The sequence below is a fragment of the Corvus kubaryi genome, unplaced genomic scaffold, assembly GCF_017639235.1.
Source record: "Corvus kubaryi isolate FWS band 111438036 unplaced genomic scaffold, C.kubaryi_AGA036_p1.0 37396, whole genome shotgun sequence".
NCBI lineage: Eukaryota > Metazoa > Chordata > Aves > Passeriformes > Corvidae > Corvus > Corvus kubaryi.
The window spans coordinates 4,339,383-4,363,609 of record NW_024581135.1 but is presented as its reverse complement, the minus strand read 5'-3'; the positions used below and the strand labels follow the sequence as shown (position 1 = coordinate 4,363,609).

The window sequence follows — 24,227 nt, the reverse complement described above, 5'->3', positions numbered from 1 at the left end:
ACATGTAAGGTGAATTTTCTTGCATAAGCCATTTTCATATCATGTTGCCATTAAAAAAAAAATTGTGATGAATGTTCCCCCTGAAGCTGACAAGTTACAAGGGCTTGTACTAAGGGAATAATAACTCCAAGATTCATAAAAACGGTAATTACTTTATCAACCTTCTAGTCACATTGCAGACACACATACTGAATCACTCCAAAGTAACACTGACAGAAAAATTAGACTTTATGTTGATATTACACTTCTTACCTGAGGTTTCCTTCTGAAAACATACAGGCCCAATATATTGCTAATTAGCCTGAAACCAAGAAAATCAGGTTTATGTCACATATCTTTAAACACCCAGGGAAGGCTGGATGCGACAGGGGGAAGAAGGAGTAGGTATCAGGAGGAAGGAAGTATTCAAGGATGGCACTGCCAAGGTGTAAATTACTATATATTTCCTCTAGGAATAGTAAGGCTTAGATTGACAGCTCCTTGTAAGACCCCATCATCTTGGACAGTGTCCCAGGAAGGGCAGCAGAGATAAAAGTACACCATAAAGCCAATCAGCTTCCAATGGAGTTTATTAATTAATAAAAGAAATTATGTGGTCATGCCACTACCAAGGAACATCCACATCCCTCTTGGCTTTGTCCATTACCATGCCAGCTGGTGAACAAGATCCAAAAATGGGTCCAAAAAAATCCTAACCCTACATTTTTGTTTCTCCTATGAAACTGCCCAAAATACCTACAGCTGTGCAGGTACAGCACTGATGAGGAGTAGCTCTGTGGATTCAAGTAGATACTCTTGTGTCCAGAGGACAACTTTTCCTAGAACAGCTGGAGCCCTCAGGGCAGGGAGCCGAGAGAAGCTTGCTCTCTGCAATACAGAAGACAAAATGCTAATTGTGATCCCAGAGCTCATTCCTGAGTGAGATGGGAATCCCTGTGCTCCATCAGAGCTGGTTTTGTCTGTAGAAGTGGCAGGGTCCCGCTGACCCTTTGCCTCCACAACCCAATTTTAATCCTCAGCCCTGGAGCAGTGGGCCCTACTGACTCCATTTCCAGGTCTTATCTCCCCCTTGGGCAATCAGTAAGGACAGGGAGCACTTCCCTGGGGCTGTGGATACTGAAGGATGGTGGGGTGCTGGGCTGTGCAGCACTCGGGTCCTTTCCAAAGACCCAACAGTTAATCCTTCGCAGTGTTCAATGTCTGTATCAGCATCCCTGTGACATAAATAATATTACCATTGAGGTCTGGGGGTAGAAGCATTAAATTTACTTCTCAGAGTTGGGTGGATAAGCAGCATTTGTTCTGTGTTCCAGTAAAAAGCTGCAACTGGAAAAATAAATGCTCATTATTTCTTACTTAACTCATTAATCCCTACGTGCTCTTGGAGCAACCTGAAGGGATGATAACATCATTAGGCTGGAAATTAAAGGGATGGTGTTCCCTCCAAATTCTTTTTTATTATTTTCCAAATTTTAACACATAGTTTGTCTCATCCAGCAAAGCAGAGTTTAGAGACTGGAAGATTCAAGGTAGTTCTCACTGTAAAAGGTGTCAGTCAGTTCTCCATTAGGGAGGGAATCACTGGGTCATGAAGCACAGATTCTGTTTTAGGAGGAGAGAATGAGATTAAATGTATTTCAGTGCCTAATGTCCATGAAAATGGGATTAGAAATACATGGGAATAGAAATGTATAAAATTAGAAACGTAAATACTATTACGATTTTTTAAAAAATGCTTTCAGGCTGAGGCAGAAAACCATCCTCAAAATAACACTGCAGTTTTTCTCTTAGGTATATACTGCTTGTTCTCTCTGTGAGCGCCTGAATTACTCATTTTTAAACTCTTAACCACATTATTTTAATTTCTAATGAGTTCTTATGTGCGGCTGGACATCTCAGCCCTTTAAGAAGAGTGCCTTGCAGACGGAAATCTCTCTACAGAGGGACTCTATCCTCCCTGTGAGCTCCCAGGCTCAGTGTAGCCTGAAAGGAGGCAATAGCTCGGTCTTTGTTCCAGCTGGGTCCTTGACCTCCTTGTTTACAGTGCTAATGGGGACAGCAGTTAGTCAGAGTCAAGATGGCATTTCTGAGATGTGAATAATCCCACAAGAACACAGGCTGGAACAGTCGGCACATTCACAGCGCCGGCCTAACCCAGCCACTGGCTCGTTGTGATGTTCAGCCACCACCACTGATCCGAGCAGGAACAGAGACAGTGACCTATAGGAAATATAATCTGTGTCCCATTACCAACTCCCTGAGACATTTTTCTCCTTCTAAAGCCCAAGATTCTCAATGCCATCCTTCTCAAAAGACCCTCTTTCATGTCGCTTTTATCATCCTGACCTTGTTCTAGTGGGAATTTCCATTCTGTCCTCTGAGACATGCAAACGATGCAAAATTTCACTCCTCTCTTGCTGCACAAAGATCCAAAGAGTAAAACCCCAGCTTGGGATGTGGCCTGTCTCCCCCAGCCTGTGTAACCAGCACAGAGTGTGCGCTCCTGGTCACGCTGCACAGGCTGCCTGTTCCCACCATGGAATCACCACTGGCCCGTCCCTGGAGCACCAGTTGTGCTGCCAAGAACGTGCAGTGTAGGAAGATTCGATATATTAAATAGTTACTACATACAAACTCCATTTACAGAACTTGTTTTTGCAGGAGAGTGAATTATCCTGTTTGACAATACTGTCTTTACAAGTGGAAAAATGTGACATTCAAGACATCAAATATCCGTCTCGGTGTTTTGCTTGGCAATCAAAGTCCCAGATTACAATCCTTGAGAATTTAATACACCTCTTCAGCAACTCCCTGTAACACTACTTGAGTGAGCATAAAACACTCTGTGTTGAACCACTGCGGCCTGGATTTCCTTAATTATATTGGAATAAGATGAAGATTTCCCCAAAGCACAGTTGTGACTCAAATGCACTCAGCTCTGCCCAGCTAATGGTGTCACACCTTGTGCAGACACCAGGTTCATAGGTACCGTGGCTCAAGAGCTGTGGCCTTAAGCCCCATGAACTCAGCAGAGCTGTTAATTATAACACTTAAAGCTATTCCAAAGACTGAGCCCACACATTAAGTAAAAATGGTAAGTATAAAACACTGTATGGAGAGTATTGTTTGCAAGAGCTCATGGTTTTAAACTTCCCCATTCAAAACCTTCAGCTCTTATCACTTTGCTTCTGAGTTTTACTAAAAAGCTGTCGTTTTTTGTATCTTGGGGCCAGAAACACACAGGAAAAAAGAGAAGAGTCCCTGAGATGATCAATGCTGTGTTAATCTGAATTTTTGATTACCCACTCCTCACTATTCTTTAACGTGGCTTTGAGAAATGAAGACTCCAAGGAGAACTTAAGACACCTTTCAGCATCTAAAGGGGCTCCAAGAGAGCTGGAGAAGAGATTCGGACAAGGGCCTGGAGTGACAGGACAAAGGTAATGGCTTCAAACTGACAGAGAGCAGAGTATTAAAGAAGAAATTCTTCCTGTGAGGGTGGTGAGGCCCTGGCACAGGTTGCCCAGAGAAGCTGTGGCTTCCCCATCCCTGGAAGTGTCCAAGGCCAGGTTGGACGGGGCTTGGAACAACCTGGGGTAGTGGAAGGTGTCCCTGCCCTTAGCAGGGGCTGGAATGAGATGAGCTTCAAGATCCCTTCCAACCCAAACTATTCAATGATTCTGGGATCCTTGGTAAGTGGAGAACTTTACCCACCAGTGTTGGGGTCCCACACAATGCCAGTAATAATAATTTTAGAATAAAAAAGTCAGAACCATTGAATACAACAAGAGATTATTTTTTCTACTTTGTTTTCGGAACTTTGATCAAGAAGAAACAATCTTATCTAGAAACCTCAGAAACCACTTCTCTGTATGTTGGAGGAATCACAGCCCCTTCTAACTTGATTCACAGCCTTAATAAGTTCTGTCATCTGTTCTTCCGAGTCTCACTCCAATGTGCAGAAGAGCCTTATTTTGATTTATCTGTGTAGGAAATGCCAGAGTGTAACTTGTACAGTTCGTACAGCAATCGATTCACTACAACAGCAGTAAGATTGCACAAGTAAGAGCTATCATTTCCTGAATATCACAGATGAAGAGAGGAACATCATTCTGTCTACTGCACCTTTTAACTTATGAGATGTATAGAAAAATCATAAATAATTTCCATAGGAAGAAAGAGCCGTTGCTTCGCCCTCAATTTTCCTCTAACTTCAATGCATTCAATTTTCAGATTAATTTGATATAAAGAAAAGGGACATCAATGAAATGCTATTATCCATCTGACTTTCTAAGTAGAGCTGCAGCCTTGAAAGATTACTGGAAATGATGTGGTTAAAGCACTGCAGTACATGTAGAAAATGTAGCAAGTAAGGTCAAACTTGCAAGCAAATTCACATGATAAGAAAGAATTGCTTTGATGATTTTTAAAACATCATAGTCATACTATATTGGGTCATCCACACTAGCTTGAATCTTTTTTAAAGTTATAATAAATTGAAAAATCCAATTTCTTGGATGAAATATTTTTATTTTTAAGTCAAATTCAAGCTTGATTGAAATGTACTTGCAGGATTTGCAAAGTAAGCCAAGTCTGTAAAGCAATCAAGAAATTTTGATGTAGGTAGCTGGAATAGTGTCATCCGTGATCTCCAGCTCCCCAACACAAAGTTTCTCAGCAATGTATGAGGGAGGGGAGCTCCAGGCTTCAGAGTGTCTGGTAGATACATTCTGTTCTGGTGGAACTAATGCATTTAGTTGCTAAAACTAAGTAAGAAACTTTTAAAGGTGTATTTGAAAATGCATTAACAAATCCCCTGGAAGCTGTTCCTGATCAGAGGAAGTTGAAATAAAATAGTATTACAAATTCTCAAGTAATTTTTGGTTTTTCACCTACTTCTCCTACCAATTAATAATACTATGTTTGCTGCTATGGAAACTCAATTTAAGCAGAGAACAATGATTACATCAGTAATTTGGATGGGTTTGATCAAACAAAATTCTTCCATCTGTTTTCCTGAGCCAGATCCAGGAGTGGATCTGCATCCACAATCCCACACCCTGGTCTGTCTATGACACAGAGATAATATACACAAAGTATTTTCTGCAGAATACACCTCGGGAAGCCTGTCAGTACATTGCACTGTGCATATAATTTCACATCACTATTTGTTTTAAATCCAGCTATCTGTAAACTAAATGGGCAATCCCACATTTTGCCCTCTAGTGTCTACTGGCTGCTCCTTGAGGATTTCTGAATGTCAGCATATAACCAGCATATTCAGACTTTTTTCCTGAGAAATGAAAGTATTTTTTCTCTGTTACCTTCTGCCTGAAATGTCATTATCAGACCAGGGACTCATTGTTATTTTATTGTCAGACAGCTTCAGAATAAAATTGAGATATTACATATCTGTTGCCCTGAAAAAGCCTTTGCAAGATTTTGTGTTTGAGAGCGTCTGAAGTTGCATTTCCCTTGGATCTCTGGCCACAAAGTGCTCTGACCTCTCTCTGCAGCAGCCTCTGTGCCCTGTGCCTTGAAAGGAGGACGTGGCACAGCATCCTGCGGTCCAGCCCGCAGGGTGCTCCAGGCCAGGCCTGCAGGAAAAAAATACCTGGCAGATTTAGGATCTTCCCCACAGAACTGGGGATGGGATGTTAAAACAGAGAGCGGGGAGCTGGGCTAGGAAGGACTTTAGACCTTTAGACAGCAGGCTATTTCTGGGTGATGTGATCTGGAAAGAGCTTTTGTTTCTGTAACAGTTGGTAGAGTCGCAGCTCGCTGGCAGAGAAACCCCAGAGCAGGAGAGGAGATTCTGGACAGAGACAAAGCTCATCCAGAATTCCTGTTTTCCACAATGTTGTAGAGAGAGGGGTAAAGGGAATCATCCTCCAAGGAGACCCCAGCTCACTCACTCTTGCAGGTTTTCCATGTGCTGTTACTCTTAAATAATATTGCCCTGCTTTCTGTATAATTTTAGGAAGGTGTAAAAAAATCGAGAACTTTGTCAGCTTCACTCACACACTCTGCAATGGCACTTCAGGAAGCAAAACCCCCCACCTTCAAATGCAATCCACAAATACCAGTGTTGTTTTCCTTGGTTGGGCTACCAAAGGATAAAGCAGCATTAAATAAATCTTTCATGTCATCAAAGAAATCCTCATACCATTAGGCATTTGCTGGAATAAAAATATCTATATCTTGCTGGAGGGGATTTTTTCTGCTCTTTCTGTAGAAAAAAAATTACTGCCAGAAGTTCAGAGAAATGAAAACTTAATGGAGCTCATGGCAGATATGACATACACACCTTTTACAACAGGATCAACACAGGCTCTTCACTGCTTTTTACTCTTAAAACTATTTTAAATTGTCTTGGGTCTAAACTGATTTTCCTCAAACCCTGTCTCCAGTTCTGCTGTGGCTTTGAAAATGAGCCACAGTAGGAAAATATCTGCTGTGTCCAAGGCTTTCTGGAAGGCTGGGAGCCAACTGCACTGCAAGAAACCCACCTCGAAAAGGCTTCCTGAGGGACCGTGTTTGGCTTAGGGCAGAATCCCACCTGCACCGTGGGCACAGGTAAAAAAAGGTCATTACACCTCCCCACACCTCCCTCAGCCTAATTACTCCTAAGAGAGAGAGAGAGTCCCTCAGGGAAGAGGCGGGGATGTTTCTCACATCCTCATCACTCCCCAAGGCACCCAGGGCAGGGAAGCTCACATGCAAAGGCCATCAATATGTGGGCTTAGCTTTAAATTGCCTGTCAGTCGGCACCGGTAATGGCACAATTACTGGCATCCCTTGACATTAAACTCTGTTCTGTGCTGATGCACATTGCTGCAGAAGGATTTCCTCAAGTTCTCCTTAAAGCAGAACATTACACTTTTCCCTTTAAATATCCTGATCCTAGATGCAACTCATGCAAACTTTATTACTAATTATTTATTTTATTTTTTTTTAAATCTACCTGCAGTTTCTCTTTGTTCCAACAACTCCCAACCCCTGTCCTCTTTTGCTCTTGGACACTTGCACCAAGAACAAATGAGGTCTGCACTGGTCTGAATTTGCTATGAAGCCTCAAAGGCAGACTTTCTTACAAATGAGAAGCTCATTTGATGTAATGGCAGGGGATTGGAATGGAATGAGACGATCTTTAAGGTCCCTCCCAACCCAAACCAATAGCTGAAGAGCTTCAGAATCAAGAATTATGAGATCAGTTAATGTGGAAAAGTTGATAACAATACTTTTTTTGTTGCTGTAAAATAACAAAACAGAGTTTAGTATTGAACAGCCTACTAAAAACATCAAAGTGAATAACTAAATGTGAGATTCCAGGGAGCATTTATGCTGCCCTTAGATATTGCACATAAAGAAAGAAAAGGCTACTGAAAGAGGTGACTGATGTCAGAAAGTCAAAAAACTTAGCAACAAGTAGGAAAGATAAAAAATACTTAAAAAAGAAATCAAGATGCTGGATCAGTCTACTAAGTTCTGGCTCAAGGTGCAAAAACTTTACTTTCGTATACATAATTAAATAAAAAAGTCAACCTTTTTTTTTAAATACAAGCTTTTAAATATGTGACCTCAATGCACTTTTATTATACTGGCAGTAAATAATTTAAATACCCTCTAAACATACTCCCCCATTAATAATAGGGGAAAGGCTTAAGGAGAATTTCTGATTTGAATGTTCTGTTTGTTTTTTACTTCCAAGTAAGACCATGGGAACACATAAAAAATAGACCCTTGGTGGAAGTGCAGAGCACCTGAACAAATCCTCCCAATTTAGGGGTGGTTTCTGACAAAAGTAACTTATTTTTTATATCTTTTGATTACTGGAATCTTCTACCATGATCCCACCTAGCACTGAGATATCTTGTGAAGGACTAGAATGATGCCTTGAGAGGCCTCCTAGAAACAGAGATTAGACAGGAGTAAAGGATTAAAAGAGGTATTTATTTGAAAGGCCTTCAAAGGTACACCCTGGGGAGCCTGAAGCTATTCTCAAAATGGACTCCAAGATGGACCCCAGGTCACGAGTTCTTCACCCTTTTATAGGTTTGGTTCATTTGCATAGCAGGGTTAATTCTCCCATTAAAGCTTCAGTTTTCCCCACAGCTTGCCCCCCCTTAGTGGCTCTTTGGTTTATACTTTTGGCCTAGGACAGTCTTGGAGTCCTTGGAAAGCAGGGCCGCAGAGGCTTTGTTATGTCTATCTGGCATGAGAGAGCAGAAATTAACAGGCTACAAGAAACTTCAGAGTCACACACCAAGCAGTACAGAATTTGAAAAATATAAAGGTTAAAACTTAAGGCATCAGAAAGCTTCTACACTAAACAAGAGGTGACACATTTAGATACTTTTTGTAAAAATTTGGCGAAATGAAAGCTCTATTATCGCCTGTAGTGAAAACCCCTATCCTCATGATCTCTGTCTAGATAAAGAATAAGTGAGCTATGATTCATCAGGGCAGTAAAAGACACTTCAGCTGTGTATTCCTCATGAAAACTCTGTAAAAATGGCGGGGAGACATTTCAAGGAGAGGGACTCCATCTGAGAAAGCTGCCCTGGTGTTTTGTGGAACCAAACTGTGTCTGACTTTGGGATGCAGGGCAGGTACGTTTGTTCTGGCAGCCTTTTAATTGAATCTCTTCTCTGGCAGAGAGGCAGTTCCTGTGTGCGACAGTAATGTAGATTTATGGAAAATAATAAGGCAATCAGCTGCCCTGCAGAGTTATTATTTTGTTTCATTCAAAAAAAAGAAGACACTAAGCCTAAACTGATGGGCTGATGTCTGCAGTGACATGCGGTGCCTGTTTCATAGTTCAGTGGAGTTAATGGAAAAATTCCCATTGCCTTCACTTAGGATTCAACCAGCAAGTGTACAAACAAGGCAAAACAGACACTGAGAGAGAAAAAATCCTAATGTTAGGTAAGTGCTAGAGAGGAACCATTTTATAAATATCCACACAGCTCAAAGAATTTCTTTTGACTCCATTCTTGTCCCTTTGTGTTCCCTGGGTTTCATATTTTGGCAGATTTATTTAAGGCAAGATTAATCACCAAAGCAGTGAATTTAAAATTAATATCCTGGAATATGAAAAGAATATAATTAGAACATTAATTTTAAATTTATAATCATGTTTATGCATAAATACTTATTAATTTTTTCACTCATCTACCTCCTCATAATTATCTCATCCTAATAATAACTCTGTCAGATCAATGGAAGTTCTTTCTTTGACTTTGCTGAGCACAGGAACAGACTCCTACCCAGAGATAAAACACCCTACAAGATCCAGAGCATCCAAGTAAAGCTGCTTAGGTTTCAAATATCAATCTACAAAACCACTCGACACTTGTATTTTTGTCCTCTGCAAAAAAATCCCTGGGAAAACACTTTAGTGAATGCTAAAAAGAAATGCCATGGGCAGAAATTACTTACATTTATATACCCCCATCTTTTCTGTTAAATTACAACTAGACACAGCACTTTGTGTCCTTCCTCTTTTTGGTTATCAGGCCATAGATATTTTCAGGAAACCAGACATTTTCAATTTTTCAATTAATATTTCCAAAACTTTTTTCGTGAGCACAAAATTATGCTGAAACTCATGGAAATACCAGAAGAATCCAGCTGGCTTCACAAAAATCAAACAGTGGTTTTCACCGCACAGAATATCAGCTAAAAAATATCCTTCGTTTAACCACAAGGAAAATATTGTGGTCCAGGCAGGTCAAGTCGAGAAGGGTGCACTTTTCCACCAAGATACAGAAGACAAGATGCATCCCAGTGTGTAACTATCACCACCCAGCAAACCCCCCCTCAGCTGAGCCCTTCTCCACCCAGAGGAAGCATTTCCATTGCTCCTTTTCAAATGCAGCAGTTTTTGAAATGGTGATATCATGTCCTTTTAACCCAAAAAGTCTAAATTCTGCACTGTTCTTTGAGCCTTTTCATGGGTAATAAAGTTTCTAACTGAGGAAAGAGCAATCTTAGTGGTTCTCCATCTGCTACTTCAGCTTGCTTACAAAGGTTTTTCTCTTTTTCCCCTCAGAACACACACACAGCACATTTACTGCGAGTTCCAACACTGGATGTGGTTAATCTTTGTATACTTAATTGGGGTAGATAAGACAAAGCAAAGAGACCAAAGTAAATGAGTCAGAAGGGTAGTGGGAAGAAGAATGGTGCTCATGATCCCATGGGTACAGCTGTACCAATTCATCTCTTGACATTTTGTCCCATGTCTCATCCAACAGCTGTGTTTGATGAGCAGGGAGGGGAGCACCAGGCCAGGGCACAACTGTGGCACTGTGAGACAGAGACTAGAATTGAATAGTCATCATTTTCTATTCACCCTTTCCCACAGGTGAATACCTTCTTCATGGAAAAATACATTTAGGAACATCTAAAATTGTTCCCTGCTCCTTTTTAGCAGATGTGAAGCTGAAACTTCTTCTCTGATGGAGAAAGTCAGGGATGAGCAGTTCCCTGGAGTGCTACTGTGACGTGAAATATTTTCCCTTCTGCTTTGCCTGTGTAAATGGCAGTAACTCTTTGAGATTGACATATGCCACCTTAACTTATTCCTGTAACTTCCACACAGTCAAGCACCAGCAAAACTTGGAGGCTGACACTTGAGCACTTTGCTTGGTGCAGCAAGTCCTATGACATAATAAAGTTTCTCATATTCCTCGTGGCAGTGCTACTTGAGAGAGGAGAATAATTTCTCTCCCTTTTCATTTGGCTTTTGAGTCCAACCCTGCCATTGATCAGCTCACCAAACTCCAAGTGACTCCAACGTGAGTTCATATACAGCTCCCTGGAAAAGTGGGATTTATTAACACCCTGCTGGAGCTCCCAGGCTGCTGCTGCTGCTGCCTTATTGATCGGTTCCCGTGAAATGGCATGTCTGCCCACAGAGATTATGGATAGAATCAACTAAAAGGGCCATCAGGCTGACGGGTATTTTTACAAATTTCATATTGCTTGTTATTTTCCTGGTGCTGCCTGTGGGGAAACAAAGGTGCTAACAGCATAGGAGGGAAATAATCTCTAAAAAGATTGAATTTACAAATCAAATGAACTTAAAAAATTAAGTGGCATTTACTCTAGGCAAGAAAAGATTTTATCTGTACCTTATCAACAGTGCTTTTCAAGGTATGAATTCCTACAACAAATATTCCTGAGTTTGGGTTTTTTTTCCTCCCCGAGTTTTAACTTTCCAGTCCACCTAGCCCTAATTTTTTTTTTTCTTATAAAAAAATCCCAGCTGGCCCATGCCCAGGGTCTACCTAAGTCTTCTGCGATTTAAAAACCATGTTTGCTTTCCCATTCAATACTCCCAGGCTCAAGACTTCGGGTGGACTTTAATCAAATGCACATTGCCCTTTGCTTGATCTGAACAATCAGCTCAGAAAATTTCTCATTATGACTTTTGTAGGAAGAAATAATAGCTTGTCCTCTCACAAGCAAACACAATTTGAATGAGCAAAATTAATGGCTGCTTCTCTTAATTTTTTCCTCCTACTGATGTGATAGGTTATATATGAGGAGTAATTACAATGATGTCAAAGTCGCTGCTGAAAGAGTTAATCTGCAAGGAAAAATTCCCACCAGGAAAAATAAAATAATCTCTGGTATGCAGATGAACTGTTTACTTGGTAGCTCTTGTGTGATCAAAATGAAACTAAGCTGAACTGCTGAAACAATAAAAGTAAATTGTTACTGGGGCTTTGCAAACCTCAAATAAATATTATGCAGTAAAAACATTCTGGATTTTAATTAGGATAAAACAACTGAGAAAGGAGTTACGAACCAGTTTTGTTATCTCACAGTAACCTTCAAACACTTCTTACAGGAGACTTTATAATAAAGATGTTTAGCTTAAAAAAAAACTACAAAAAACCCACCCCCATTTTACTTTTATGAGCATCAAAAGTCATCTTATTATATATTTTCCCTCCTAAAAAAGTTTCTATAAAAGTTTAAATTAGATAGATATGGGTATTGATAGTGGTTTTCTGGTCCCAGCTTTTCAATTACTTTAAAGAAAGCAAAGCATTTTGAAAATAATGTGATCAATTTGTTGCACTTACTCCAACAAAACGAAATCACCATCTAATTATCCAGTCAAACAAAAAACGAGTGCTAACTGGGGGGTAACTCATTTTAAATGGCAAGTACCAGAATGGAAATCATGCCTCATTTTGCATTTTTTTCAGGTAGGTGTAATGTAGAGCAATGCAGTATTTTTGTTATTCATTTGGTTTTTTTTGGAGCGCTGTGCACTCTGTAAAAGAGCTGAATTCCTTGCTGAGCTACCAGATCCCGGGATGCCTCTGGCAATGGTAAAACAGATTTCTACAGAAACTGCAGCACAATCCACACTTTCACTCCTCACCAGTCTGTCCCAGCCCTGAAACTGGGTTCCTACAGCAAACCATGAGTTTTTCATCCCAGAGCACAGCATGGAGCACGTGTCACTACTGCTTAAAGGGGAACAAAATGTCCTGTTACATCTTCTAAAACAAACCTCACCCCTGTCTCCAGCAGCCTGGAGAACACCACCTCCACAAACAAACACTTATGTATGTAGACACTAGAAGTGTCAATTGCTGTCAATTTAGCTGTCTTCAAAATGCTAAAATTTCAGCCTTCTTATAAATATTGTTTTGTTCATCAGTAGTGAAACAGCCCAGTCTCAATGGAGACAAAATTACTGGTCTCAAAATGAAAAGTTGAGCTTGTAAAGAAATAGCAATGACATTTGTAGGGGCTGACATTTCTGCACAACCTGATGAGCTATTAATTTGCTAATTACTCATGTACCACTATTTCAGTGCATACTTTAAGAAACAATCTAAATTGAACCTGAAGATTAAAAATCTCGCCCTAAAGGCTTGGATTTCTCCCTTCATTTTACATTACGATCTCTGAAGTAAATTAACAGGCTGCATTTTTGTGTGGCTCTCTCAGAAGAGAAAGTGAGAAGCTCAAGGGTCAGACTCTGCACTGCCCTGGAGGAAGAGTCACCTGTAGTCTCCTGTGTACCTGCAGAATTTGTGTATTTGATTAACCTTCGTGCTCCTGAGAGTTCCAGCAGTGTCCAGAAACACAGCTGGGCTTTGCCATCTCCTCCTCTCCCATTTCTGCCCCGCTGTTGGCACAACTGCATTCACACCTGCAGTAAGGCAATCGCTCAGGTGCTCTCCTCTGCAGCAGGAGCTTGGGAAGGGCTCGCAGTGGGGGTGTCAATACCTTCTGCTGCTGCTTCTTTAGATGATGATTCCCTTAATCAGCTCTCAATTCCACCTTATTAAAGAGCCAGTGCCTTACAAAATGTCATTATCCCAGACCTTTGCTGCCAGGTAATTTTGACCCACCCAACATCCTGATAGGGAGTGTCCACGTAGAATAAAAACTCCTCTTTTGTTTTTCACTAGCAGTTGGGAAGTGAAGGATTTTTTTTCCCCCCCCAAGAAAATGACAGAATGGCCTGTACACATCAGGCCAAAGAATCAGTCAGATTTCCAATGCCACCTCCAGCTGTTCCTCAGCCAAAACTCGCAGGCCATCTGTGCCAAACTGAGCCAAGCCTCACCTGACAACAATCCACTTGGCTCTCCTTTCACTTCCTACATGTTACTTGCTCCCCCTAACCTCCCAGTCTCCTTGCTAGCTTTTTGTCCCGGATTAGAGAAAGACACTTTCCTTTAACAGGGTTCTTGTCCCTATTTCAGAGATCTCACCAGAGGCCTTGGTCACTCGCAAGACATCATCAGTTTTGTCCTGTGTTACTCAAAGGAAACCTGCTGAAGGTCAAAATGAAAATTTTCCACCACCCTCACACACATATGGCCTTCACTTCCATATGACCGACAGCTTCTAGGTTCAGAGCAGGAAGATTGACAGTTCTGTGATGTGGAACATCAAGCGAAATCCAACCTAATTAATTTAAAAGAAAATCCATCTTTTAACGCTTCAGTTGGTTGATTTGTCTACCAGCAGAACACAAAGCTCAGATCTTAGTCAAATTCACAAGTGACATTGGGCCTGTTCCTTTCTCTCTTTGTCCCCAGCTTCTCAATATCCCAACAAGGACGAAGTGTGTAAAAAACAATTGAAAAAAGCATCAAGGGGAAATTGGGCAACTCCAAGTTACCTTGCAGTATGGTACATGGCACTCTCTGGAAATCAGCTCTTCCTAACTTTCTGTTATACCTCTGTCCTAATTTCCCTGATGACAATAAGCATTAGAAGAAGAAAACCCATGCTTGGAGGATTTAGAGCCCTTCAGTTATCCTTTATTTCTGTCTCTTCTTTGAGGAATGCTGTTTCCTGTGTAAATTATTTTCTTCCCCAGCAACCACCTCCTACAGCTCAGAGGCCCCAGCCCAGTGCTCAGGCAGCCACAGGCTGCTCCAAGCTCCTGAGAACAGGCACTCGGTGTCCCTGTGCGGTCACACAGGCTGAAATCAGGCACTCATCTACAAATGGGGGGTTTAAAGAGCCTTATTTGACCAATCTCCTCAGCTGCATTTCTTAAGGGAAAGCTGATCCAAGTGTATATAGATGTATGTATGTGTGAATGTATTCTCTGCTTACAGAACATCCACATGCAGAACTTCCAAAAGTTTTCATGCTCATCCTCAGCCCCATCACCTATGCTTTCTCTCTGCAGACATGTGTGGGTTCCATTAGAGAATGGGATGAGCCTGACCAAAACCTCCTTCATCCAAGCTATATTCAGCTGTAAATTGCTGTAAATCTGCTCTAAGAGAATTCTTTCCTAATGTAGCAGAAAGCTGGGATGTAACCAAGCTGTGACTAGCTGGCTGATTTTTTTTTCCCCCCAGATTCCTTCTTGCAGCCAAGCAAAAGCTCAACCAAAACCTCCCTGTTGAGAGTCCCAGAATGCTGAAGAGTAACAGGCTCTGCATAGCAGGATGCACAAACCTTGTTTATGGAGACAAAGAGGAAAGTAGGTGGGTTTCACATCTGAACAGCCTGGTAGGAAAAGAGAAAGGTGTTTACAAACTCTAACCTATGAAAAATTAATGTTTGAGACAAACACAGTGACCTCACATGTGGAACAGGAAGGTTGGGTGCCTATGGGTATGGAAAACCAGGAAAGACAAGAGTGTGATTTTGGGAGAGAAGCAGTACAAACTTGTAGGAAATCACTGGAAGCTCACAAAGCTGCACTTAAAAGTTGACTTTCCCCCTCAGTCTCTCAGTAGATGTTGCAATGACATCTCATTGCTGCTAAGTGCACAAAGAAGCCCTGAACGTATGGTTAAATCACACACCACAGCAAACATTAATTAAGTGATATTTGAATAGCGTATGGAGAGCTTAAGAGTTGTACAACTGGGACATGGGAAGCATTCACTCAAATTTGACATCCCTGGTACTCCCAGTTCTCTCTGCAGCTCCCTGCTATGGCAAGAGCTGTGCTTTTAGTGAGACACAATGCCTGCTGTCCTCGTTCCTGTGGCTGGGAGGTTACGGTGGAGATGGTGGTGGCTTTGTTTTCCATGTCACTGCTAGAGGTATTCATGCTCTCTGTGCACAATGAGAGGATGCAGGTGATCTTTTACTTTTGAAAGTCTCAAAGCATGTGTATTTTTATTCAATTTTTCTGAAAGGTCAATATACTACAGACCACTTATCAGTGATCCTTCCTTGCCTAGGCATCATTTGTACACTGTGGCATCAGTTTTCCTGGTTCAACAGTCAGCTCCTAATAAAAGAGGATGACATGTATTAGAAGTAAAGAAAAATAGCTGTAATAATAGCACTCCAATCCTACTTACTTGTCTCTTAACCTCTTTCTTTCAAAGGCTCCCACGCTGCAGTGCTCAGGAGAAAGTTGCCATTGAATTATCCACCGGAAATCCAGTGGCATCTATTGCCGCTCCGGTGCAGCAGCGTACAGGGCAACAATAACCGATAACTCTTCGCACAACCCTGCCCCTCCTCGGGCTCAAAGTATGGCTCTAGAAATAAAACCTGCTGCAGACACCGAATATTTTTTAAATTAAGCTCACAGCTGCCGACAGAAATCAGCTCCATCTGACAGCTCGGCCCCCCAGGACCCCCAGCGCTCTCCCACTGCCCCCCTGCTCCTCACAGCATTGTTCTGGGGAAGCACTTCTACAGAATTCTCACCAATCATGAAAGGCAAATAAACCAAATCCCAGAAGCAAAGGCAAAAAGCATCAATACAGTTTTCTCCAACAGCCTACTGCTATTTATACAGGTGACTGTGAACATTCGCACATCAAAAAAAGTGGTATTTTGGCATCTCTTCCAGGTAATGGACAGCACAGTAAATACACTGTCCCTGATGAGGAGAAGATGCTTGAATCATTACAGCAGCAGTCTGTAATGAAAAGGATGCAGATTCAGTTCCCTGTCAGATTTCCTGATACGAGATTTTTTTGAAATCTCACAGGTACCTTTGGATTTCAGTACAAGGATCTAGGTGGCTTTTAATGCCACAATTAAAATTTCTGTGCTTTTTCTAACTTCACAGAGGAATTATCAAGATTGATACATTAAAGAACAAGGGATTCATTAGGGAGCTGGCAGCACACAGCTTTGGTATCTAAAGCGGATGGAAATTCAGACTGGGGGAACAAACCCTCCAGCCTAAAACTGTACTGATTCCAAAAATGATTGGTTCAAGGGAGCAGAGGAACACTAAGCTGCGGTCTGCTCCCTTTTTAGGGCATAGTAGCCACGTAACTGCTGAGTTACTCCTCCGTGCCCCCAAATGCCCTCTGAGAGGGGCCCAGAAAACTTCCCAGCAGAGGGTGATTTGGTCTCCCTGCACAGCACAGTCCCAGAGTGGCTTGGAGTGGAAGGGACCTTAAGCACCATCCAGTTCCATCCCCTGCCATGGGCAGGGACAACTTCCACTGTCCCAGGTTACTCCAAGCTCAATCGAACCTGACCTTGGACACTTCCAGGGATGGGGCATCCCTGCTGCTTTCACTGTAGAAGTGGGACAAAGACATTCATCTCGTGTTTTTCATGGGCAGGCAAGAGGATTTCTCACATGTGTTTTTTAAAAGCACCTCTTGTGCTGATCTTGCAGCCCAGGTATTCACACTGCAATCTGTGCTATTTCTAAGATTAAGCAGTTAAATAGTCTTGGCCTGGATCTTCTTAATCACACTAATACCACTTTTACAATGATCTGGGCTGAAAGGTTTAGAATGAAGGACAATCACCCTCGTTTATTAACAGCCAATGCTGAGCCAGTGCATTTAATAGGAAAGTCATTGTGGGCTTCAGAAAGAATAAGATCAGAGTTAAGAATCATGTTGACATGGAAATACTCTGAAATGTCTGTTAAGAAGTGTCCCAAGCACTGAAGTTCTCTGTATTCCTTATTCATGCCCTAATGAAGTTGCTGCCACAAGTCTGAATTTGGAGCTTTTCTTCCTGTTGAATGCTAGTGTAAAGAATAAATAAGATCGATTAGAGTCATTCTGGCACTAAAAAGAGCCAGTGTACTCCATGTCCTTGCCAGTGCTCCCCTGTGTATCTGACAGGAATAGCTGCAAGGACTGGAGAAGCAGTAACTTTTGGAAAGGACTATATCTGCTACAGAAGCACTGCATTAAGTAGACCATTTCCAGTGAATCCCAAAAGCTCATGTTCATTAGCTTTTTGTGAAAGCAGAATACCATGTAAAATGTGCATTGCACAGCATGACTTGTACTGGTGCCCTAAACGGAGAAAAGAAGTCAAATGACATCCTCAGATTAAACATTTACAGGGAAAATTTATCTGAGCAGAAGAAACATTGCTCTGTAGAACTGCAATCAAACAGAACTGGGAAGAATACAATTTCTTTACACCAGAGAATGAAGTACATGTATCTTAAAATCAGCTAATATCTACTTACTAGACCTTTAAACCAGAAAAAAATGTATTTTGCTATTTAGATAAGCAGTACATTATGAGTTTGGGGACTCTGTTCAGCATGGAATGAGATATTAAACATCAATTGAGTCAGTTATGTCATTAAATCAAAATACCAACATTTATATATTAGCTTTTTTTTCTTTTTCTTCTTTTTTTTTTTTTAACCTGAGAGGCAGTGCCTTAGATAAACACTTTTCTCCATGAGTAAGGGACTGTGGGAGTTCTAAGGCTTTGCTCAGACATGGGACCTGGTGGCAGTTCCCAGTTCCTGAGATGGATGTGGCAGGACGAGGCCTCCCCCATCCCTCTCCATGCATCCTCTGGGCTGCAGCTAAGGAAACTCCCACCATGTGGCCCTGAAGGACCTGCAGCTTGTACACCTGCTGGGAAACTTTGTTCTGTGGCAAGTGTCAGGTATTTCTGCTTTTTACACAGACAAATCAATGTGTCAGACATCAAGGATTTCACAAACACCACTGTGAACGAGTAAAGAGATGGAGTTCACTAAATGGGATATGACAAATGTCATCGTTGACTGGAACAATTACTGGTTTTCCTCATATCTTTATAAAAGGTGACACCTATCTCATAGCTAGAAGAAATATTGTTTGCCATGTAGGTGAGCCAGATCAAAGTAGAGAGTGGATTTAAACTGGAATATTCCCTTGTTTTTACTACTGCAATCACTGTATAAATTCTGCACGTGATGTACATCAGGATGCTCTTGCCTACCGTGTGCTTATTGTCAGCTCTTTTGGTTCATTTATATAGAAGTAAAAAATGAACAAAAGTATTATCTAACTCACTGGGGAGTTATGAACTGTCACTGTTATTGATAACAACAGGAAATGAAATCTGTGCCTGTTCCTCTGGCTCAGCATCAACACGGTAAAATCATAAAGCAACTGAAAAACCTGTGTTTGGCTGTGTTTGCAATGCAAGGCGAGGAACCAGCTTCAGCACTGTGACACTCTGTGGCTCCAGTCACTCCAGCTGATTCATAATGGAGCAGTCAATCAGACCCCTGAGGCAATTCCTGCTCCTTCCTCATTTTCCAGCTCACCAAAGACTTCGTCTAAGGCAGTCCAGCAATACATTTTTGCATGTCCTGACTCCACTGACACTTCAGTGTCTGCTGAACTGGTGTCCAGATCAGAGTATCACTGCACAGTAAAGATGTAAGTCATCCACCTAATCCAATCAGGGCAGCCGGGCTGCTACACTGGATGGACCATGGCCAAGGACAAATGCTTCGGACAAAGGCAGACTTTGGAAAATCACATTTAGATGTGATTATAGATAAGAAGTCAAGCTTTAAGTGTGGCAAATTTACCTACAAAAATATTTTTTATTAGTACTTTTGAAGGGGTTATAAATCTTTCCTAGCAGAAGCCCAGCAGTGGGGTTCTCTGTGGAAGGGAGACAGTGCTGGCTACCAGCACAGCCCATTGGCTTCTCCAAACTGGACACCTCAACGTGGAGGATAGCCCCTGTCCTCCCAATAGCCACCAGCACCACAGATCTGGAGCACGTCCTGCACGTTCCTATGATTCTACAGGCATCTGTTGGAAACACCCCCTCAGCCCCTGGACAGCACTGCAAACCCATCATGAATTCCAGAAGGCACACACCAGGGACAGAGCAAGGAAAAACACAGGGAAAGAACAGTGGGAAAGAGAGGTGTGATTCTGAGAACAGAAGCAAGCCAGCAGAGATGAAGGGAGATAATCCCTTTTGAGTCATCAGGTGACAACTGCCAGCATGAAGAACAAAAATCAGTGGCTGCCACTAAACACTCCACCCACACAGGGTACTGGCCAAAGAAAAGTTCTCAAAACAGCCTTTAAAAGCAGCCATTGCAGGGCTTTGATGCCCTCTTGTTCTCTAGAAGTTACAGAAAGCAAAGAGCTGAAGTAACTCTGTTAACTTGCCCTGGACTACCGAAAAACACCCGACAACAAGTGATACAAGCTTAGGACAGAAGTTAATGTTTGGGCCCTTTACGTCATCCATGCTCTTGCAGCAAATCCTCTTGCCCCTAAAAAGATCAGAGAAAAGCACCTTCCCTTGGTTCTGAGGGGCTGATCACAAAAACAAGATTTATGTCAGGCCATGGAGTCAGAGTGACAGAATTATCCAGTTCTGGAAGGAAATGAGAGAGGACAATCTGTGTCAACCCAGGGCAAAAGTCCAAAGATAAAGAGGTACACAGACCTTCCCTAAAATGTTAGTCCTTTTCCTCATTATTTCCTTGGCTCACTTTCCTCATGATCTTCCATCGAGCTGAAAGCCCACCATAGGAAGAGGATGCCCTGCTTCCAGGCAGAGCTACAACTGTTCCCATCAAGCTTATATCTTGATCAGAGAAAAAAATCACATTTTATCCCAAATCCTAGCTGAGGACTCCAGCCTCCAGCTTCCATTTGAGAATGTTCCTCATGGATATCTCAAACTGTTCCAGTGCCCACGGCCTGGATGTCTCCACAAGGATGATACAGGAATGGCACAAGTCCAGGTGTGTGCGGATGCTGCCATTCTGCTCCAGAGACATAAGCTCTGCATGGCAGAATGGGAAGCACTTTGCTTGAAGTAACATTAAAAAAACCCCAAGCTTGGAAAGCTGTGCTGCCAGACAGCTCTAGAAACACAGTTTTTACCCTTGTGTAAGTACAGCTGAAGAAATGAATCAAGAAACATGGATAAAATGGAACAAGCACTAGAGCCTGAAGATGTTCTCAGCTTCTGCCTGGTTCCTCATGCATGGCCACTCCAGTGGGCACACAGGTACTGAGCTGGGCTGGTCCAATTAGCAGGGTCCTCTCAGCAAAACTGCCAGTGTCAGCTTGAACTAACTGCTGGAAACGTGTGAGGGGGACTAAATGCAGCAATTTCACCCTTTCGAACACCATCCAGCATGCACAAAGTACTTTGGATTCACGTGAATCAGGGAAAGCTGGACGTGCAGCATGTGCTGATGCTGCTCCGATGCCGGAGTGGCAGCACATCCACCCCCTGTCACATCCCTGGCAGCCTCAGCCTTACAGAGGGTTTAGGGGCCTCATGGCTGTGTCCTCTGACCGCTCCAGCAGCAAGAGGCTCTTGGAGGATGATGTGCTGCTACTTAGCAGCTTGCTCAGCTGTTTGAGAGGGAAGAGAAGCATTGGTGTTGCTTCTATCTGTACTTCAGCCTTTTGAAATCAAATATTGCCTTTTTTCCTTTCAAGTCCAAGCCCCCTCCAAGAGCCCTCAGTTTTCCATTCCCCATCAAAACCACAAGGCACCCAGAGAGTCACGCATAAAAATTGGTAACAAACTCATGCAGTGTTTGTGTAGCTACGCTTCATGAATGAGGCAAAAGATTTCCAATTTGTAAAGTTATTATTCCATAAGCACAGTTTGCCAGGTAGCAACTGTAAAACTCAGAAATATTTATTTAGATAAGATCTGATATTGATCTTCATCACACTTCCATTCTGGCAGGGATTTTTAAGGACCCTACCAGCTATCTTCTCCCAGTGATAGCACCAAGGCTCCACCTATAATGAAGCAAATCCCTACTATCTTTGCAAAAGCACATGTGAATGTAAATTCCACAATAATCCTTGAAAAATGAATACAGTATATGCAGTGTTAATAAGGCAATTATCACACAAGTGGCACATTTTTTTTCTGTAATTTCCTAATTAACATGATTATCAACTGCTTGTTATTAAAGCAGTTTCCTATGCTTTGACTTACAGCATATTGCAAACAAATTTAAGATCATTTCCTGCTCCATCGTTTACATCACACTGTTCATTCACACTTGGATTTGTTTTTCCTATTTGTTAGTGTGTTTCAGAGAAAAACTGTGCGTTGTGACGGGGAAGAAAAGCAATATTAGAAACAAAGCCACAGAAAGCAGATTGGTGGATTATTTCCAAATATATCATGCACCCCGGGAATTTTTTCATAAATTGTTAAACTATGTATCAAAATCTGGAAAAACTACCTCCTTGTGCATCAGTATTTTATCTGCCTTTTCTCCAACAGATGCCACTGACAGTTTACTAAATGGTGCACTGCTTAATAAATTTAGCAGAGGAAAAAGAATACTTATTTTTATACAAATTAAATCCTGCACGAACCTAAGTTAACTGGAGCATTTGAGGAAAAAAGGTTTCGGTCCACTAAATGAGTGGGAAAACAGCATTCCTACACTTTCTGATATTAACACCAAGCAATTTCCAACACAACACACTCTTCTGGTCTGCTGTTTCCTGTAAATGCCATCCTGTGGCTAAATTTTTTCCAGAACCAGCAATTTAAATATCCAGCTCTTCGAAATGACATCTCTGTGGTGGCACAGCTGTCTGCGACCAAGCACAATACGACTTTGTTACACACAGTGTAGTATGAAGCGGTGTCTTTGAAAGGAAAACAACACACCTTTGCACACTCCTTTCTGCCTGTTTAATGGGAGAAAACATTTCTGACTGGACTCGTGCTGAGGGTTGTGCAAGCATTTAAAGGATGGGGAAATAGCTTCCTGTAGTATATAACCTGCCCCACCACAGGCTGACTAATGAGTCAGAGAGTGCTGAAACCCTCAGGTCCCATAAACATCCACTAATGAGATGAAACAAGATCTAAAGTGCTCAAATGTTCATAAGTACAGAATGTAGCTCACGATGTACTCTTCACAAATTAGTGAGGGGTTGCTATGACTCCTTAATGAAATGTTACTATGTTTTAAAACTGAAACCAGACATCTGGGGACGGGGGGAGGAAATGGGAGCGAGTGTTTGAACACCGTTGTCTAGGCTTCCTTTCATCAGCCAGCTGAATTTGCTTACTTGTCCTGAATGAGTGGATCCATTTCTTCAGCTGGTGCAGTGCCTTGCAATAAAGCCGAGCAGTGTGTGCTGTCTTCCGCTCCCTGGGAAGTAGAAATCACTGCTATGGGAGAGGAGGCTTCTGTAGGAAAGGCTATATAAGCTGCTCTTTCCCAGCTGTAAAAGTCTCCTGTCCCCCTGCAGCATCCAAAGCATTTGACAGTTGCAAACATGCCAATGTATGCAGCATGTTCTCAAAATGACCAGTCAGATCTTCAAAAAAATTAAGCACTAAAGTGGTGAGAATTGCTTGGTGCATGCTAAACTCAGATGGAAAAATATTTATTTTAAAGTTCTTTATATGAGACTATTACAATTTCTTTCCTTACTAACCTTGATATACATGCACAGAGAGAGAGAGAGAGAGACAGAGAGAGAAAGAGGAATACATATATATACTTGAACACAAAAGGTACATATACAAAATATAAGTGACAGACAAGGATGGATCTGGCTTCAGCTACGGATTTCTGACCTCTTGGTAAACACTGACTTTTTCAACTGTGCCCAGCACCCACAGAGCTATTTCCCTCCTGAGTTACAGAGCAATCACTGTATTACCAGGCACAGTAAGAACTACATGCTCCATCCCTGGCACTGCAGGTGACTCCAAAATCACCTGCCTAGAGAGCCATGGGTTAAACTAGAGCCAGGACATACCCAGGAACACACTTCCCCCAGTGGATCTTGTAAACATTTCTTTAAATGCATCCTTTAAAACTTTCTCTTCAGCAGATGAAGTGAGGGAGGACCATGCTGACAGAGATTAAAGGAGCTGACTGACATTCACTCCCTGGCACTCCAGGACACTCAGCCTGCTGCTGGCACTGCGTATCAACATCGCACGTGGGCGGCCAGCGCAGTCCCCACGGGTGACTCTGGCAACTGATCCCATCTTTCCAAACAAACAAGCATACAAATGAATATCCATTTTAAATCAGATTTGACTTAAATCCGGTCCATTGAACCAATTTATCTCTCCTGCTTGCCTTGTCTATCTTACCCATGGCAACACCTCCAGGCTGAGGCCTCCTCGCCCCACTATGGGGCTGTGGCTTGAAATCCTGCATCACTATTGCCTCCCCAGGCTTCCCATTTTTCCAAGCAAGGATAGTTTCAATACTGGCAATTCTGGTAATAGCTCTTGTGGGGAAAATTTTAAAAATGGAGACTAGAGCCATGCAGTTCAGATGCCTGACAGCTACTCCTGGCCTTGGCAGGCCTACAAATGGCACCGGGGCCTGCAACGCAGCCAACAGCGTCAGCCCAACCTGCAGAGATGAGTTCAAACACCTCCTTATCCATCACTCTGGCAGCTGGATCAGTTGAACCCATACATCAGAGCAGAGACCTGACCCGCTTCTTAGTACAGTCAGAGAGATACTTCTTACACTGACTACTGAACACAGAATC

The 24,227-nt window shown here is 42.1% G+C and overlaps 1 protein-coding gene across 1 annotated transcript in view; it reads right to left on the bottom strand.

Annotated features, from left to right (window-relative positions):
• The window catches only part of LRP1B (LDL receptor related protein 1B), a 639,031-nt gene that overhangs the window by 508,308 nt on the left and 106,496 nt on the right, over positions 1-24,227 (bottom strand). The gene's annotated exons all lie outside the window — the stretch shown is intronic.